This window comes from Ailuropoda melanoleuca, chromosome 1 (assembly GCF_002007445.2).
Source record: "Ailuropoda melanoleuca isolate Jingjing chromosome 1, ASM200744v2, whole genome shotgun sequence".
Lineage (NCBI taxonomy): Eukaryota > Metazoa > Chordata > Mammalia > Carnivora > Ursidae > Ailuropoda > Ailuropoda melanoleuca.
In genome coordinates, this window is record NC_048218.1 from 177,395,456 (window position 1) to 177,416,669 (window position 21,214).

General features: G+C 36.3%; 1 long non-coding RNA gene across 1 annotated transcript in view; it reads left to right on the plus strand.

The window, feature by feature from the left end:
• LOC117804232 overlaps positions 1-19,409 on the plus strand; it is a 62,288-nt gene extending 42,879 nt beyond the window's left edge. The window contains exons 3-4 of the long non-coding RNA XR_004628572.1: positions 9,254-9,358; positions 19,271-19,409. This is a non-coding gene — a long non-coding RNA (uncharacterized LOC117804232). The remainder of the gene's footprint in view (positions 1-9,253; positions 9,359-19,270) is intronic.
• Positions 19,410-21,214: the final 1,805 nt, after the last annotated feature.

Here is a 21,214-nt window from a genome sequence, read left to right on the forward strand (position 1 = left end):
AAAATATACTTCGTTGTTCCATAAACTTCTGTTTTATTGGGTATTTTTATCACAGAGTCTAACCGTTTTCTAGCCAATACCTTTCACATTTCTAATTGTCTTTCTCCATATATATTTGTCAAACCATTTGTCTTCATTTAGGATTTAGAAAATACAGTTGCTACAGGTTTTTTTTTTTTTCCTTTTTGACCTATCCTACTCAGCCTTGAGGGGAAAAAAAAAGCCATCAAAGGAACTGTTGGGCTCTAGATCATCTGGAGAAACCTTTAAACATTTGGCTCTCTGGTTTAATTCACATCTGCCCACTCTGTTGCTGTTAAGGGAAAAGAGAGGTCAACCGTCTTTTTTAATAAGGACCACAACCAAGTGGCCCCATCCTTTGCCCTGCAGGGACACAGTGGTCTCTGCCTCTCTATCTCCTGAGAGGAGCCTGAGTTGAAAGAACCTACATGGTTGTCACAAACCAAGACTAGTAAACGAAAGTAGATTTTATAAAGTTTGTTACTAACCCCACCAATCTAGGTGTTGTGCATATCCTCAGAACATAGCTTGGTCTTTTTCTTTAGAGCCAGTTAATGCAGAATTTTCCAGATAAGTCTTATGAAGTACTGATAAAGGCCATTCCTTGACAAGAATAGAGGGATAAATTGGGACTCTGTGTTGACCTCTGTTGATAAGATACATAGATACATTTTGGTTTTCATGGGGACTCTATGGGGTTTAGGTATAAGAAAAGATGGGGAAAAAAGTGTTCACTAGTCAGTGCCCTTGCCTCAGAGTTCAATTCTAATTGTTCTCAAAGATTTTAGCATCACACTCATTACTTATTAAATCTTCCCTCTTTTTTTCCACTTTGCAGATAATTGCTACTTAATTGATACTACCTCTATGCAAACCTAGTCACAAGACACACTGCTAAATAGAGGAATCATTAATCTGCATGTATGTTGTAGATTTCCTTAAAAGGTTGGCTGGAATAAGCAAAGTCATTAGCAGTTTATTTGCAACAGTGCACTTATGAAAAGCTCTGTGGAGAACACATCAACAGTCAGTATGTAACTGAGCAATTAACACAGGACTCCTGTACTTTGGGGTGTTAGCATGGGAGTAAACAGAAGCAGATGTGAAGTGTTTGTACTGTTAGCATGCACGGTCTGTTCTGACATATGCAAATACCACTCATGCTTACAGAACCTGCAACCCCTATCGTACCGTGACCTTACTGATGAAGCCCTATGACAGAAGTACTTCATTTGCACTGGGTGCTATTAATTATTAACAGGCCAATACCACCTTTCCTTGTTATTAGAGCTTAGCAGAAAGCCAGGTAATAAAGCATCACAAACAAGTTGATAACACTCTGGTTCCCAGCTTGCCTTGAGTACAGCTCTCTTGCCAAAAGAAAAAATAGAGAAAATAAAGAACAATTAAGGCCAGAGAGAACAGAAAGGGTCTCAAAAGACTGACAGATGGGATCACCTGTGCAATCCAGGAATGAGTTTGAATAGTTTTCTTCATGGGACTCAGGTAAACCCTGTGATGATTCAGTGGTTTCTATATGAAGGCAGGAGAATTCTGGTCTTGGGACAGGTTTGTACATAAGAACTTAATTTACCATTTTTCCCTTCCTTGACAGGGAGCTGGAAAATTGTTGCTGACTAGAACAATTAAAATTAGAGGGAAATGGCATGACTTTCTGTCCTTGTATCTTTAAAGGACATGTCAGAGTCCTCACCTTTCATATCACTTGCATTCTAGAAAAGAAAGCAACTTTTATGATGTAAAATGTAATTCCTTCCACCTCACTGTCAGTAAATGCTGAAATTTCTCATCGTTAAAGAAATAGGAAGTATTTCTAAAGTCATATATGCATCTCAGAAATGTTAATACTTCATTACCAAAAACAAAAACAGAAACTGCAAAAAGATTATTCTAGAGCCTTGTTATTCTGTAAGTGGGCATCCTATTCATGGGTAGTTTGACAAAAGAAAAATGGTTGATATTAACGGGTTAGGATTTTTTTTTAATTCTCTAAAGTACAATACGATATACTTTTAGAAAAAGAAACAATACAGTATACTTTAGGATGAGGAGGGGAAACTTACCCTCAATTCATTTTATAGGAATATTTTTTTGTGATCATGCATTGCTGGATATATGCATATACTCCAGACTTCTAATGTTTTCCTATGACTGAGCTAGACATAGTTTAAGTGCATCCCATTGGAATGAATTAATTTGAACCGTTAGTACATTCTGCTATAAATATCCTAACATTTACTCTGATCTTATACCAAAACTCTGGTTTTCCATCATCTTTTTGTGTAAGCATCTTACATAAAAGAACCTGACTAAAGCTGTTAAGGTAAGGGGTTGAAACAACATATCTTAGAGTTATTGAATTGAAATCCTAGCTCCTCTATAAAACTTAATCAACTAAATGAAATATGAGACAGATTGCTCACCCCTCAACTTCATCCTATAATGCAATTCTCATATTTGAGGGGAAATCACAAATACTAAATCCTATGCACAGTTTAAATCTTCCTTTCTCATAACCTTAACAATATTGTCTCCATCTTTATTTAATTTGTGTACAGCCTATATTTTTCTAGGTTTTTAAATTGCTGTCCGGAATAAAGCATATCTTTTTTGCTAGTCATGTTCTAGACATACTGAGTATAATATTTAATAAAATAAAATTTACTTTATTTATTAAAACAGTCCTTTAGTTTTAGGAATGTAATCTATCAAGTAAGAAACATTTTCCATGAAAAGAGTCAGAGGAGGAGTGAAAAGAAATAGGAAAACTAGAAAGGTGAATAAGGATTTATTTTGTACAACATACTTTGCTTTGAATGCCTTGGTTTTTAAACTGGCATATGTTCTAATAGAACAGGAATTCTGAAAGGAAATGTTTATGATCTAGGTGATCTATTAACTATGGTGAGATGAGATAGATCTAACCATTCTGAGTCCTGGAATTAGGTGCCTGATTCCTGAGCTGTGGTGGAATGTGTAGAGAGGAAAGAGATGAGAGAAAACTCCCATGGGTCTTTCATGTTTCTCTGTATCTTGGGAGGAAAGCATTTTGTTCTAGACTAAATTTTTAAGGATGTTTGTATGGAAACAGACTTGGAAGATAGAAATGGCATTTCCCTCCAGAGGAAGAGACAGATTTGCTTGCTGTCTAGCATAATAAATATAACGCCTCCTTCCAGGGTATAGTCAGGCATGCTTACTACCCATTATAAAAGATTTGGGTTCCCAAGTTCAGAGTTCATCTCTAGGAGCACAACCCATTGCATGTGCAGTTATCTTCTAGCTCTCTTTGGTTTGCTCTGTGAGAACTTGGTCTCAGTGCCTCGGTACAATATATGTTGATTTTCATGCTAGTTCCTTGCTATGAGTAATTAAGTCTTTGACTTGGAAAAAGATTTCTGACATCTATGATAAGCACCCATAGAACTGTGGCAAGCTAACCTGTTAGATCCCAAGTAAAGTAAAATCTCAGATCCTTCACATTTCTGTATAGTTTGGTGGTGAGGTAATAACAAAGACACACTTTCTAGAAGAGGAAAAGTTAGGGCCTTATGGGGCAATTAATGGTATTTGAGGGAAACCCACAGGAGTCAATAGTAACCATAGCAACCATTGTGTGGCCACCCTGGCAATAAATGATCCTTTGTTTTATTATCTATTAATGAGGAAGTGTTAAGGAGTTGTTTGTAGGCCAGGTACCAGGAAGTACACTCATATACAGATGCATGAATGGTAGCCCGATTGTTGCTAACTCTTCTTCTGTGGTGGAGGGGGAGGATTCCTTGACAACATGGCAGTCAGTCTTAGGTCTGCCCCACTATAGCAGCTAGGAACTAATACTATGAGTTATCCTTAGTAAATAGAATTTTCCAACCCATTTCAGATAATAACTAAAGAATGTACACTACACTGGGTAGTATGGGTAGGACCAAGGCAAATTTTAGAACATTATCTGGTTTTCTAGAGAGATGAAGGGATGAGAAGCCTGTCATTTACTGCTTGTTAAGAAGAAATGGCAACAACTGAACAGTTTTGTGACTCAGTCTGCCCATAGTCTAGCATGACTAACTTAGATCCATTAAGAGACTACAGTAGAGGGTCACAAGGTTGTTTTTTTGTTTTTGTTTTCTATTTTGTTGTGGGTCATGGCTGCCATAAGGGAAATTAGGCCCCCTCAGGGAGATTTCCTAGACAGATAAATTCCCTTGAGAAACCCCAGATGAGACATTGACTAGACCTTGGACTCTCACTGCCGTGATTGGGCTAACAATACCAATGGAGTTCACTCATTATAGAATGAAAAACTGGTGCAAAGAATTTCAGGTAAATTATTGCAGTCAGCTCTGACACCACGGGAAACTCCCCTAGCCTTTATGTTGAAACTAGATATGAACTGAAGCTATCCTATTTTGGAAATGGGATAGCAAATGATACAGATTAAGATGGATTCTATTTAAAAAGATGACTACTGGTGCAAATCAATCCCAAGTGAATCAAAGCGTACAAACCTGACAGCAACAATCTCAAAGCAGTGTGTCTTTGGCTACCAAATCAGAGGGTCCCCAAAGCTAAAATATTCATGTAAGTGATAATGAACTTGGTTGATAAAGGCATTTGGTGGACCACTAATATTGGAATTTTGTTTGGTTGAGCCATGAACAGCCACCATGTCACTGGAAACCTAAAATAAATGGGCTTTACTTAACAGTACAACAGTACTCTTGTCTTCCACATTTCCTTTCCCTCCTTTCCTCTCTAGCCTGATCTCAGCTGCTCTAGTTAGGGGGGAAAGCTAAAGTTTCCTTGTCCAAGGGGGCCTGAAGTCCATACCTATTCATCCTAGTAACCTGCAAAACTTGGAGAGAGTAAGCGTTCAAATTTTTACAGCTCTGTTTGGTACAGACAGAATTGTATTGTCCTATATAGTCCTATGGCAGGGAAAGGGATGCCCAAATTCAACTAATGGGGTTTGGGCAAGGTATGCAGTGGGGAAAGGAAGTTAAAGTGAACTTGTAGATGGGGCCCTTTGGGTTAATTCAATGTACCATTGTTGTGGCTTCCCTTGCTGAATGTATAATTGATATTAATGTTTCATATGCTTGTACTGTGAATGTTCATCAAGTCCTGGGGGATTTTTCTGATCAGTAAGAGCCACATCTGGAAAAGTGCTAGTGGGACACATAAAATACTTCCTATCATCTCTCTCTGTCATCTCTGCAGCCTAGAATAAACCTACTGGCTATGTACCCTGAGTGGTGCCCTGAATTCACACAGCTTCCCCTAAAATATCTGGGCTTAGTTAATTGATGATTCAGATGAGCAGAAATCCAGTGGTGTCTACTAAGTAACTCTAGCTCCTCAACTTCAGTGCCAGCCATATAGAACCAAAAAATATCTGTGGTTATTCCTCTCTGTGAGCAGAGCATAAAACAGTTCTCATAGCTCTATCCATTACTACCCTTGATGAACCTAGTTACAGACTGAATGATTCTTGGACTGTTGCCTAGATGTTTGCTCTGCTACTTGGAAAACTATAGTCTGGCAGATTGCAGGAATCTTTAGGGAAGATTGGCTAAAACTGGCCCTTGACCCCCTCTCAGGGTTACCAGTGGTACCTTATCACTAATGACACTTTTCAGATTATGCTGTTGCCTTTCCAGTCCAATCAGCCAAGTCCGGCTCCTAATAGGTGTCAGGTTTTCAGCTTTCCAGTTCATTTGTAGTTTGACAATCATGTAACTCTTACCACAGAAGCCGGTGAACAAGGGTTGATAGCAAGGTTTTGATGGTCTTCCATGTACTTAACCATTCACAATCATCTGATAATGTTGATTTTTAGAATAGCTTCATAAAATATTGACTTCAAAAGCTCTCTGACTTTAACTCCCTCACCTCATCCTGGTCCACACAGTTTAAAAAGATACTTTGGTAACTGAATACATCTTTCTACATAAATGGATCATCTTCCCTTGGCCACTTCCTGGATAATTGTCATAATGATCAAGACAAAAGGGGGGTGTTATATAAACTTATTTTGAAAATTCAGATTTCTGAGCTATCCCTAGGCATAATGAATTTTTTCTTGTCCCTAATAGCAACCTCAGGGTGGCCTGGTTGGTAACCCTCTTGGTGGCAGCCCAGCCGAAAGGAGACCTAATGAATTCTAACTTAATTTTGGTCAGCTACTTGGCTTATCTTATTGAATTGACATGGTCTTAGAACATAAAGATAATAACTACTTAGTTGAGTACACTGCTTGGAGTGTCCTCCTACAATGGCCAACACATCTCAAAGTGAGGGACATAGGGTTTTGATAAGTTTTATAAAAATGCCCATGTCCCTCTTTCACCTGATCCTTCTGTATGAAAGGTCTGGGTATGAGTAGGAAATGATTTGAAAGAAGGCGAGGATATATCTATACACAGATTTTCTGGTGCTTGAGGGACAGTAACATCCCTGTTCTCTGGGGAAGGAATACTTCAGACCCCAGAAGGTATGAGGGAGAGTAAACATTAATGAATTCTGTCTTTCATAATCACCCTTCCACTTTATTCATGAAGGAAATTGTCCTATTGTGGCTCTCCCAAGCTATTGCAAACACCTTAAATAGAACTGACTACTAGATCTGTCATGTCCTGTCAGATGGGCCTGACAATGATTTGATTGCTCTTTCCTGGAACCTAGCTGGAAAATCTATGGAAAATAGCAGATTATGGCCCAGCTCATCTACCAACCACACAAAATATCTGTCAGCACTTTGGAGTTACTTGCCTTTCCCCATTGCTGTAGCTGTCAGTCATTCCATGGGGCAGATAAGTGCCACCTGGCTCATGCTGTGGACAAATAAGATTGGTTGGAAGACCTGCCTGAGAACTAGATTGAAAAATTCAAACAGAACCAGGAATAATAAGGGTTACCAGCCAGTGGGAGGCCGTATTTGATTACTGTCAGACTATGCTCCTGATTGATGTAGGTCCTACTCATGGAGACTGACAATGTGAGAGAGCATGCTCTTTCTCCACACACCACACACATCTCTAGGACTATACTCTTTGTGTTGAAGCCAGACATTACCTTGCCTCCCTCCCCAAAATATGGTGACTTGTGCCTGAGGGGTGGTCATAAGAAGACCTTCCAGTGTTTAAAGAAACACCACCAATAGATCATTTTGCCCTAAATAACTGTGAAGATCTCTCCAAAATGAGCCATTCTTGATTTCTTGGGGAAGCTTCTGGAGGGATTCTTCTCCATTATTACATATACCCTGGAGACTTCTATAATAGGCATCATCTAATTAGAAAAAGCAGCATGAAATTTGTCCCGGCATCAGCTGAAATGCTTAATGACATCACTGGTTAGTGTTGTTATAAATGACACATTTTCCAGATGATGTAGATTTTCTCCATGCAGCCAGATACCTGGATTAATGCCTCCAGTTTGTGGGAAGATCAAAATAGAGACTTAAGGAGAAAGCAACCTGGTTTCTGAGGGTAGGCCATGATGCTTTTATGGGACTTATTCAGCTGGTTGGGCATGGGATTTGGGGGGGGCCATGATTGATGTAAATCCTGCAAGTTAGCCTCATCCTCCTGCTTGAAGTCTTACTGATATCAACCTTAATTAAATTCTGTATGAGACAAATTGAAAGAATTTAGCCCCAGCCACTGCTGGTCAGATCATAGTGGCTGATGCAGTCATGTACTCATGGGAACATTTGCCAGAAGCCAAGATGGTTTAGAAGGAATGAATTGTAGGGAGACGGTTATCCATGGGTTTCTCACATATCTGTTTGTCCTGAAAAGTGAGTCATTGACTGTCTTTTGCTCCAAACTATCATTTCAAGAATGTTTGTCTAGTGGACAGCTTTGAAAGATAGAGATAATGTCTCTATCTGGAGCAAAGAGCGAGCTTGCTTAGTCTTGAAAGACAGTGTCTTTCTCCAGAACAAAGGACAAGCATCCTTGCTCCCCATAATGTCTCCTTGCAGGGCAAAAAGCAGGTATCCATTTTAAAAGATCCAGATTCAAGAATCTCAGGGTTTCTTTCTTCCCTTGCAACACTCTGCATGTTCAGGTGTCATCTGCTGCTCTTTGCAGTTACCCTGTGGACTTGGGGTTCCATCTCATGACCCTGACGTCATGACCCTGACATCACGCCCTTAGCCAAAACCAAGAGTTGACAGTTCACAGACTGTGTTACCCAGGCACCCCACAAAGAAAGTATTTTAAATTATGGTACAAAATGATATTCCCCAGACAGAGAATATGAAATATGACAAAAATGCCGAAGATGGAAAGGTACAAAACAACATTTTTTTGTGGTCAATGAGAGAAATTTAGACAATGAAAGCAGGGGTATTGAATCTAGGAAGTGACTCTTAGAATGAATATATTTTACTCTGAAGAACAGGGAAGATATTACTTAGAGAAATGCAGCCTCTTTTATTGGCAGTCATTACTTTGTAATATTAAATCATTGTTTCCATGGACATTTTGTAAAGCTCAATGAGAGTACAAAGAGATTTATGGTGAAAAATTGTCAGTGGGAGGTATAAATTATATATATTTTTAATTCTCAAAATACAACACATTTCTTTTGTAATAAAAAAAACCAAAACAAAACTCTATGTAATCTTTTTGGCCAGAAGAAATGTGTAGGAGAGAGTGATATTCAAGATAAGTGACTGAAGGAAGATGTGATATATTTATCTTCCTAAAAACCGATGGTATGGATTTTTAAATGTCTTGAAACTTGTCTAACAGGAGGGGAAATCCACTGACTGTGCCCATCAAACCACAGATGAATGCTTTTTCTGCAGCCACTCTGGCTCTCCCAGCTAGGTGGGAAGAGAAGGCTGGGAATGCAGATGTATATAACCCATCCCTATGTCAGGGGGTGGGAGTGGGATCTCAAGATCTATTTTAAATCTCTTTAAAAATAAGGGGTTTTTTTCCCTTTAAAAATAATAATGGCCAGCAATAAAGAATATTCTAGAGAAGTGGCAACTATCATTTGGGTTACCTTTCCCCATTCTTTGCCCCGCTAAAAAACTGGAAGAGAGTGTTAAATTTGGTGTAAGATTACAAAGACTGCTTCTTCAATTCAAGTCTTGGAAACACTATGGAAAGGAGTCCTTGAAAATACAACAAAACATCAAGGAATTAATTACAAAATATCTGCCCTCTCATACTCTCTGCTTTTCCATCCTCAGCCTCCTTCTACCACCACTAGCATCCTATAGAATTGAAAATCAGAACAAAGGGGTGAGAAGAAATCAACAGAACATAGGACCTAACACATTTGTGAAGAATGACAGGTAAAGGGGTTGCCTGTGTTATTTGGAGGAAGGTTCATTATAGGATGGTAATTAAAATTATCTCTCACACCAGTAAGTTAGAAGAAGCGGGGCATACTATTTCTCTGAATTATTTCATAGTCTACTAAAACTGATCCCTCCTGTGCCCTCCTGACAATTTGTGCAATATTCCCAGATTCTCTCCTCATCAATTTTCTTCTTGGTTTTTGAAAAAGAGAAGCCCAAGTCATTTTCCAGAGCTAGTTCTTTGTGCTTACTATTGCAGATTGCCTTAAAAGGTATGTGCTGGGAGACTGTACATATTAAGGACAAGGGAGGCTCACTGTATAATCTATGCATCACATGAAGGATTTATAAAATAAAAGGCTATTTATAGATTACGAACTAAACTCTCATCACGTTCTTTTCCCTCCCGGAGAATCCCAATTGGATTTCTCTCCTGTTCTCCTTTCTTGCTAATTGAATCTTCCTTTTTTAATGTTTCTTTCCATTGTCTTTTCCTTGCTTCCTTTGAAGAGAAAGTTAAGTTTTTATTCTCATTTTATCCCTTTTCCTCTTATTTTCTATTGAATAGATGGTCTGTTGTTTTTTATCTCACCGCTAAGTTGGGAAATTCTCCACATCATTTATTTAATGAACTAATTACAATTCTTCTGACTTTAATTTGGTCAATTACAATTTATGTTTGGTTACCTCGAGTTCCTAGACTGACACAAATTGTGTCACTGCTAGCAGCTACAAATGCCATTGAAAATAAAAATTTGGTGTCGTTCCAATCAGTCAGCTCTCCCTTCTCCTTTTTAATTATTTATTTTATTTTTAAGGCTCAAACTTCTGTCATTATGAAGAGGGTGGTTCATTATTCCAAAAACTGCTAAGAACAGGATTGCTACCCAAGCAGAAGAGAATCTGTTTTAAGTGGTGAGACATTTGGGTTGATTGTGGAAGAAAAAGGTGCCTCATACTCTCCCTTCACTGGTAGAAATGCTTCTTTTTAGAATTCTGAGACCTGGTCCTTATTCACATTATTCTCAAAATAGAATGTAGTGACATTTATAAAAGGAGGAATGAATTCTACTTTGTTTCTTTACACCTAAATACTTCAAAATTTAAACACTTCATGAAAAAAGATTGAAAGTGTATCTATTAACACTAATATACTTAATTTAGTGGATTCAAGTCTGTAGAATGTTAAAACAATAAGATTAAGTGTTGAAAGAGACATTCTAAATATTTATTTAGCTCCATCTACCTATATCACTGTAATTGGTGTTTCTCTGAGATACAAAGAAAGCACAATTCAATTTGATTCAACAAATATTTATTAAATTACTATTATGGCCAAGACACTGTGCTAAGTACTGCATGGAATACAAATATAGGAAATGTGAAGTCTAGCAAAGGCTTGAGTTCAGTTCTGTTAATCTCAGACAAGATTTATTGAGCATCTAGGTACTATGTTAAGTATCGAAAAATATAACACGTTTTCTGTAGGCAAAGAAATGTACAGCCTGCTAAGTCGGGGTTGATGAGTCCTTAAAATTACACGCAAAATCGTGTGTGTCAATGCCATGTGTGTGCACATTTTTTTCTGAGAAGAGAGGTACTGTCTTCAAGATCCTCTGAAAGTTCAGTGGCCCCCAAAATATTAAAATTCATGTGTGCTGTAAGAGTAGACTCTCAGAGCTATAAGAGAGATCCAAACAAAGGACTCTTCCTGACCCTGGTCCTTCAATTCCCTACATGGTGCTTAGGACTGAGCTATGTGCTGAGATGATCATTAGCAGAGGATTTTACAAGGAAAAGAAAGATGGTCCTCAGAATCAGAAGGAAATTTTAAAAGTTAGTGCTAAATAGATGAGTATTAAATGTTACAGGAGAGAAGGGAATAGTCAGTAAATCCTGGAATAGGGTCAACCAGCTTTTGGATCCTGAAGAAATACATATCTGAGGAGCCTTGGAAGACATGTAGGGCTTAAGTAATTAGAAACAGAAGGCAGTGCACATCTGGTTTGTGGAGATGGCCTAAACAAAGCTATAGAGCAAGGAATAAGCAGGAATGGACAGTGATTCTTTCCCTGATGCTCTTGGATGCATCCAGGAGCACTGGTGAACTGATGAAGTCCAGGATTCAGACTCTTTGGAGTCCAGTTATCCTTCAACTTGTCTCTGAAAGTTGCCACACCCGTTATACCACTGCTGGCTCAGCCAGAAGCGGAGATTTTGTGTGCATAAATTTATACACATAAATACACACTGACATGTTAGCATCATACATATATGCATATACAAATATTATATACATATATATATGTTATCACACAGCTCTTTTGATCAATGTTCCTCAAGAAAATAATCAAATGTCTTATCTTGTAAGTATATTTTGAAAATACCTCTTGTGAAATTGTCTCTAGAATAATATTTTAATCAGTGAGTAGAATGAGATAAAAAGAACAATTTTAAATACATTCTAAAATTATATTGGGTACACATTTTAAAGAGCAAGATTTGCAATATTTCTGCCTTGTCATATTTACCAGAAAAATACCAGACTTCCATTTCACTTTATGTTGAGAAAATCATCGTAGTTTGTAATGTATTCCTTTAATGTTACTATCAAATCCTTAACTAGTCCTTCTTAAACCACTTTCATATAAAGAATGGATCTTACTATAAACTTCCACATTTTGTAATATGCCATATTTTGTGCCTTGAATGAATGAAGTTATTCAAAAAGAATGTCACTGAGAAGTTTATCACTTAGAAAAAGAGGCATTTGAATAGACAACTGAGCCATATTCATGAGCTAGTGGTTTCAAAATTATGATTAGATCAAAACAGATGCACCCTTCGTGTGCATTAATTAATGAGACCAGTGCAGAGGACCTATCTACACTTACTTCTAAGCATAACTTGCTATCAACAAGAAATTAACTCAAACATAGATTCAGAGCACAAGAGCATGAGTGTTTTACAAAAGTACTAAAGAAAGAACTGTCACTTAAATTGAATACAGTAAGGACAAATACATGATGAACACAGAATGACTATTGGGTTTTTTTCAGTGTAATTTTATTACTACTAAATTTCCTATGCCTCTTATATTGACTCTTGAAAATTACTTTCCTCTATTATTATTTTTTATTATTATTTGGTTATTATCTTTAAATTTGCCTTTTTTCCCAAAAGATTTTCAAACCTTTCTACATTTCTTGGCACATTATTTATACATTTTCTACCCAATGATATTATTTATTTTCTAGCATTTTGCTTCTTAGGAAGGAAAAATATATTTGAAGGAAAACATAGATAATATTCCAGAGAACACAACCATCTAAAGAAGTACTTTGATGCACATTCTAATATTTGTACTGGGCTGAATTTCTAATTACTCTATCATTTCAGAAGCAATGTAACAGAGTGGTCTGCACATGAAAATAGTATTTCCATTTGGAAGACCCAATGCTCTATTTAGAGATGGCTCCTGCATATTAAAGTACTAGAAATAGATCTTTGATTAGATTATTTAAATAAATAAATGCAAATGATAATGTGCTTGGTGTTTGTAGCTAACATAAAAGCATAATTATATTTGCCAAGATAAATACTTCTTCAGCCATACTCTTGTTGTACTTAATGACTGTCTCCTTCATTGGAAAATACTTGATTTCAAAGCAAATATTCTAGATTTTTAAAAAAATTCTGTCATATCACAATAAATTTCCTATTTAATATTTTGACACTAACTTTACCTTATAGACCAGCTTTAGTATCAATCCTTTAACATGTATTTTCAAGGAAAACTTCATAGATAATGAGATCATCATCTCTTTAATCTTGGACAATTTTGTTAAATGGATACAATATTGATAAAAATTTTTAGGTGCATTTTACTTTCGGGGGAAATTTACTCCTGGCTATAGAGGGACCAAAAAAATAATACGTGGTTAAAATATGCTTAATACTGTCCTCCCATTCATTTAATTACTTAGATGTTTTGATTTTTGAAATTCTATACTTTGTTTTTCTTAGAATGTGGGTTTGGATATTGAGTCCAGAATACACTAAGATCACCAAAAGGAAAAGCAAACATTTTATGAGAACATACGGTTCTTCATCCAACCAAAAGTCACACAATGGGTGCTCAGCTTAGAACAACTATGGGATAGTCGAGACAACTCAAACTTCACTGTGGGAAGAGACTGCTAGTCTCTATTAATTAATATACCTGACTCATTAAGTAGAGGGAAGAATTTAAGCCTAACTTTTGCCCAAAGTGCAGCTGGAAGAACAGCCCACTTTCCAGTTAATCAAGAGTGAAGTCCAGAAACACTGGAAAATGACTGAGTAGTCTTACTTTTTAACAAGTATCTTTACCATTTGCCAGAGTTTTTCAGAAATAAAACTTGTTGGTTTCTATATGTATCACTCATTTCTTTCTTTCCATATTCTTCTTGTATAAATCATAAACAATCTAGAGTTTAACCAAGCCTTGTGAGTTACATATTTTTGGTTGATTTGTTTGCGTGCTTGTTCTCCAACCATACCATATCCCTCAACACTCCCCACGCACATGCTACACTTAGACTGCCAGGTAGCCAAGCAGAAAAAAAATCCCCAGTCTCAGAAACTTGTTTCCTAAGTTAGGCAATATTTTCAACTTTCCAAAAGATGTTTTCTTTCATCGCTTCTTGATGAAAATACCATATGTCCCCATGGTTCACATAATAGAAAATGTAATCATATACATCTGGGCAAGGTGAAGAATGCCAAGGCTGACCCAGGAGCCAAATTATGTTACCTTAATCTTCCACACTTAGTTCAGGAAAAATTGTTAAAACTTAAAATAATAGGGTCTAGAAGCACTAAAATGGCTCTGTTTCATAGAATTTGGAATTGTAATTTTAAAACCTTTTACAGTTTTAAAAAAGCTACCAATTAAGCTGCAAAAATTCAGAGGGCTTTTGCTTCAATAACCCCCCCCCATAATTTAATTTTCATTTGAGCAGTCAAGAAATATATGCACAGGACTTGGGTGAATTATGAGCCTTGCCTTTTTTTTTTTTTTCCATTTACAGCCTCCACACTTTACATATTCCCCAACCCTATTCTTTGGCCTGTTCCCCACATTCTTTTTTGCTGCTGATAACCTTTTCCATTTTGATATAATTACATACTAACTGGGTCTCCTAAAATTCCAAAGGCATTGTCAGATAATACCAAATATAAAAAACTTGAGAGTCTTGAAACAACAGTGGTTTCAAAAGTGAACCTCAAGAGGCAGGGGTTGACTTGCAATTGGGTTGCTTCTCTTGTGGACATTCCCGTAGGTGAGTGGTAGCAGGGACTTTTATATTTAAAGATAGTTTTTGATCCTTCAAGCAATTTTAGAGTGGTATATGAACAGCTGGTATATTGTTACTTTAATTGCTTAAAAAATTATTTACACTTTAATTTCTTAAAAAAACTATATTAAATTTTTTTTATTTTGTTATGTATAGAAAATTGAAAGAAATAATTAAAATGTGGTCCTTGACTTCAAATAGCTGACAGTCTTATGAGGTAGAGGACTATATTTGCTTCCTGTATTGCGTGATGGAGAAGAGGTTTGGGGACTGTGTACTGTGTCAATGTTGAGCAAAGTTTCCTAGTCTTGACTGGGTATACAGAAAGGTTTTATTAAGGTATCTGTTTTCATATATGAAATCCTTCAACTTTAACTTTAAAATGTTTTACAAAGCAGCCATTCATGCCACTAGTAGTTTGAAGAATTTTGGCAACACCAGACAACAGAAAAAATCTGAATATATATACCTTCAAATTCATTTTGTTTGGACTACAACGTTAAGCAATGAAGTTTTACACAGAGACAATGTGATTTTACTATTTTTTCTTTCTTTCTCCTATTTTCCACCTCCTCTCCCTTTTAATCTTCTCCAAAGCTGTCCAGGCTCCTGTTCCCACAATTCCTTTGCACTTGGTCCCTATCTCCCAAATCAAAGAAAAGGGCAGAACTCTCCAGGGAGAAAATGGATGACAATGGCATTTTGGGGTTGAAAAGCTACAAAAAGGTGGCTTTGGATCAAACTATGAAAGGCCCTGTCTGCCATATATGGGGGTGTGAATCTTACTTAACTCTGTTGGTGTTTCGGGGAAGGGCTTTAAGCAAGACATTGACAAGACCAGATCTGCATTGCAGAAATATGATTGCAACAGCACAGAGACAGGAGAATAATTTCATTAATGCACACAGAGATAAAGGCCTGGAAGGCTGTTAAAGAATGATTTCATTATCACCTTTTGGCATTAAAGAAGCTGTATTAGTTTGCTAGAGCTGCTATAACAGAGTACCACAGTCAGAGTGACTTAAACAACAGAAACTTATTGTCTCAAAGTTCTGAAGACTAGAAGTCTGAAATCAAGTTGTTGTCAGGGCCAGTTCCTCTTGAGGGCAATGAGGGAAAGATCTGATTCAGGCCTCTGTCCTGTTTTTATGTTCACATAGTTCTCCTTGTGTGTCTGTATTCAAATTTTCCCATCTTAGAAGATCATCCATCATGGGGCGCCTGGGTGGCACAGCGGTTAAGCGTCTGCCTTCGGCTCAGGGCGTGATCCCGGCGTTATGGGATCGAGCCACATCAGGCTCCTCTGCTATGAGCCTGCTTCTTCCTCTCCCTCTCCCCCTGCTTGTGTTCCCTCTCTCGCTGGCTGTCTCTGTCTCGGTCAAATAAATAAATAAAATCTTTAAAAAAAAAAAAAAAAAAAAGAAGATCATCCATCATATCAGATTAGGGTCCACCCTAATGACCTCATTTTTAACTTGATTACCTCTGTAAAGACTCTATCTCCAATAAAGTCATATTCTGAGGTAGTAGGGATTAGGACTTCAACGTACTAATTTTGAGGGAATACAATTCAACCCATGACAGAGACCAATAGACAAGGATCAAATACTTCGTCTGAAATCATAGGATTAGTGAGGATTAAAATATAGATCTGTTAATTCCTACTCCAGGATTCTGTCTACTATACTAGAGCTGATGCAAAAAACACTATGCTGCCAGCCATCATTGTGGTTTCAATAAGGTAACTTCTAAAGTGCTGATAGTGCCCATAATGACTAGTTATTTGCTAAGGGATTGACTAATGTCTTGAAAATTTTTTAAATTACAGTCTTGATTTTAGCAACCAAATTGATTTTTTAATAGAATTCAGAAAGCAGAGTTACTCTTCTTAAAGCAAACATCATGAGGTAATTCGAAGTACTACGCCCAAGCCTTCACTCATGTAGTATTATTCAGCATCATCCAGTGAGGCTTTCAAACAAATCCCAGGAGCATAATTTGTGAAAAAATTATATGGGATAGCATGTTTTTACTGGTTAAAACTCCACTTTTCTTTTACATGAAATAAGAAGATAGCATATTTTTTTGTTTTCATAATAATGTTATAAAGCTTACATCATAGTATTAAAAACAAATCAGGACAAAGGACAAAGTGAAAATAATATGGAGCCTAAGCTTGGGAACAAATCTCAAATTCTTTCCCTGATGTCCTATGTCAGCTCATTTGATGATTATATAGGATTTATGTGGGTGGTGCTCAGATGCTGTAAATCATTCAACAGATAGTTATAACCACAGATAATTCAAATTATTCATTATGCTAAATCATTGTACCGTCAAATGGAAATTTGTTTAACACTACTAAAAAGACTTCATTTGTTGAAGAGGTAGAACGGTTTTATCAATTGTCAGAATTTTGTTATGCCACACCATTTATCCTTTTTGGGGGGGGTAAGAGAAAGTATATAATAACATTTAATTTATAAGTATGAGGCTACACAGAGATGTCCCTCAAAGATCTTGGAAATAAATTAAGTGAACTTGTCCATGGAGAAATAAATTGTAAAAGCAACAAGTAATGCATTAGTAAAGAGATAAGCAGTCACTGGAAACAGGATGACTGATAGGCCATATGATCAGGCTTAACTCTAGTCCAGTTATACACACACATGCATTGCACACACACACACTCAAAAGAACTAGGTCCATCAGAAAGGCAACTGATTAGTATAGAAAAAAAAAGAAAAGTCATATAGGCTGCTGTTAACAGTGCCCATTCAAACACTCTGTATGGTAGAGAAAGACTCAGCTCTCAGCCATCGGGTATTTCCAATCCAAATGGCAAGGCTATTCCTCCAGTGGAGATAGGTGGAGGTGATGATAGCTGATAGACTTTACTGATTTCTGGTGCCATTGGCAAACCCCTTACTTTTTGAAAAGGGTGTGTAAAGCCAACCTTAGAATGAGGCAATTCCATGTTTAATTCATTTAACTCCTTTTGTTCAGATTCTACTCTGAAATGGCATCTTCCTGATTATGATTTAGTTTTACATAAAGAGCTTGACTATAGAAAAAGAATACAATACTAGAATACAATAGAGTATTCTAGTACTATATGATGGTCCCCATTCTAATTGCAAATTAATACATTGACAGCCTGGCATCAGCCCCTCAAACTTTTATGCATCCTAGTTATCCTAAAGAATTTTCTTAAGGCTATCTTTAGGATCATGTTTGACCTTCAGAGAAAATGGACGATTTAATCTGGATTTTATCTGGTTCTGTCTGGCTCTAGGAGGCTTTCCCTTAGATGACACCATTATCACTTTCTTCTCTTTTCCTATTTATTTCTACTTTGAGCAGTAAGAAAATGTTCTCACCATTATGTTTCCATGAAGTTTTTCTCTTCCTCTATTCTTAAGCAAGAGAAACATGTCTAATTGGTCTAATGTCAACCATATACATTATCTAAGTCAAAAAATCATTCTCTCTAAAACACACACAAATTGTTACTTTTAAGAACTTAAAAGATTTCACTCAATTAACACTAAATCAGTTTCGTCGTCGAACTAATATTGTACCCTATGAGAAATACAATTTGCATTCCATTAGTTCATATTCTTAAAATGCTTCAAATGGAAATGTCTTTGAGTGTTAAGTATTTTAGCCTCCTGAAGGCTTGTTATTTATCATTAATGCTTCATCAAGAAACGACTTTTTTTATAACCTAGTTTTAGAATTCCATCAATAAGTACAAAGCTTCACAATAGGTCCTTGAACCTCCATTCTCAATAATAAGTAACATTTATCTCTGTGTTTTATACACATTATATGGAATTAGAGCCCCCCGTAGAGACATTAGATTAGGAATTATAAAACCAATGGGGCATGCAGTCATTGTCCTGATATTTTCAAACCATCAACAAAGAATGGAAAAAGGGGCATCTGGGCCCTGACCTACCATGTGGGACCATATTATGCAGCAGGATATCTCTATGAGAGTCACTAACTAGACTGCCTGTGTAAAGTTAGATAAGGGGTAAGCTTAATACTGAGAAACTCTATAAATAATTATGCAGTTCACCAACCAAGGTAACACTGCACCCTGCAGGGTCTGAATCAGATGACTCAGTATGTGAAGAAAAATATTTGTATTTAACTGGAATTTAATTTAGTTTTACATCCTCACTATAGGTTAATCTTCCTTAAAAGTAGGTCACTAAATTGGTAGTGTTTTGAAGTGTTCATTTCTTTTGCCTTGTCTGTCATGTCTATAGACCAACTTTTATAGTTTATAATGTAAATCCACACTGATCCAGACTAATTTGAAGGGTTAATTCCATGGTGATCAAGGAAATGGCTTAAATGAAGACTACTGTCTAACTGTTAACAAGAGGATTTCAAGTAAAGGTCCTTCAAAACCTAATTTAATGAGATGGGATTCATATGTAATTAGCTCCATCATTCTTAAATATGTGTTAAAAACTGTCTTTAAGTAAATATTTCCTGAAGTTAAATATATATGTCTCCATTCTTGTTTTATCAAGAAGTTTTTTTTTCTTTATAGATATTTTCCAAGAAATCTTCAGATCAACCTGGATCCAATTTTCTTAACTCATGAATGGTTTTTGAGCACACAATGGATGGTGGGCATTTATATTATGTCTCCTTACAAGCAGACAACGTCCTACAGAATCAGTGAGAGCTTCTTGCAGCCTTGAAAGGTACATCAGTTTTTGCATCCATTCAAAGAGCAATGTTCATCATTATTTTTGTTGTTACCTTATTAATTTCCCTCCATTACTCCCAGTAATCTCTAATTATAGAGCCAGATAATGCTATGATAAGTTCTGCTGGTTACTAGAGATGTTTCTAATCCAAATGACAAATGTCCTCTGAAACACTTGAGCTCTTAAATTAACCTGGTAAGTCATGCTTCATAAGAGCCAGTAAATATCCCAGTTCATTTTGGCAATCCAAGGAGATTTTTTATAATCTGGAAAAGGTTAAGAGACGCAGCTCAGGTTCCTGGGACAGTATTTGACATACACTGACCTTACTTGAGGAAAACTATTCTTCCCTAGAATCTCAAGGCAAATACATGATTCATTCTGTATCATTAGGCTGTGTACATAGAGTAAAGAAAAAGGTGTTGGGAAGAGAGAACTAGTATTTAGTGAACGGTTATTTTAGCTGTTCAATAGCTGTAATATCCAGCAAGTAATGGCATTTGACACAGGTAGGCTTATTTCACACTCACAAAAATTCTACAAGGTAGATAGGGTCAATGTATCAATTCATTCCATGAATAAATATATAGAGCTGATAACACTCTATTGTATAATGAAATTTGCTACGAGAATAGAACTTAACTGTTCTCATACACACACAAAAGGAGATAAATATGTGAGATGATGGATGTGTTAATTAACTAGGTGGTGGGGGGAATTCTTTCGTAGTGTATACATATATCAGATCACCATGGTGCACACCTTAACTATCTTACAATTTTATTTGTTCATTTTACTTCGGTGAAGCTGAGATTAAAAAAAGAAAGGAAAAAAAACTCAGAGATAATAATCAGCTTGACTCCAGGAGAAGAGAGATTTGAGCGAGGCTCTTTATACTATATAGTCTCCAACATAGTGGACTACATAAAAATAAATTTTTATTTGGTATATCAAGACACACATAAACAGACACACACAACTATGACAGCAAAATAAAAAGACAAGTGACAAACTGGGACAAAAATGATTTTTAATTTATGTCACAAAGAATTAATATCCTTAATATATAAAGGGCTTCTAAAATAGAGAGGAAAATAACAACACGCTGGAATAATGGACAAGAGATATGGATAGTAAGATCATAAAAAAAGGATCACAAGGCTCAATATCACATATAATAAGTTAAAATCCACTGAGATACAGTTTCTCATCTAATAGATTGGTAAAATTCAAAATTTTATTATTACTTACCAGTGATACAAAAACTAGATTCTAATGGATACATAGCCCATTTTCATAAACATGTAAAGAAATAGAAAGGAAAGCTTTGGAGTAAAAGAAATTTAAGGCATACATCAATCAGTTGCAAAATTTGGACCTTATGTGGACCTGAACTTGAAAGACAATTAAAAACATTTATGAGACAATTAGGAAAATTTGAACACTGGCTAGATGATTATGAAAATAAATTATTGGTAAAATTTATGTGTAATAATGGTACCGTGAGGGTTTTTTATTAAGTTCTTTTATTTTAAAGAAATATGCTGAAATATTTATGAATAAAATGATAATGATGTTTGGCATTTGCTTCAAAATAGTTCAGGGTAGGCAGGCAATGGAGGAGGCAGTGGAGTTTATAAACCAAAATCAACTATGAGTTGATCATTACTTAAGTTAGGTGATAATTTTATTGACCTCTACCATTTTATGTTGCTGAAATTTTCCAAAATAAAAATATTTTTCAGAGTGTCAAAGCAATACATGTTAAAAATAAATATAGT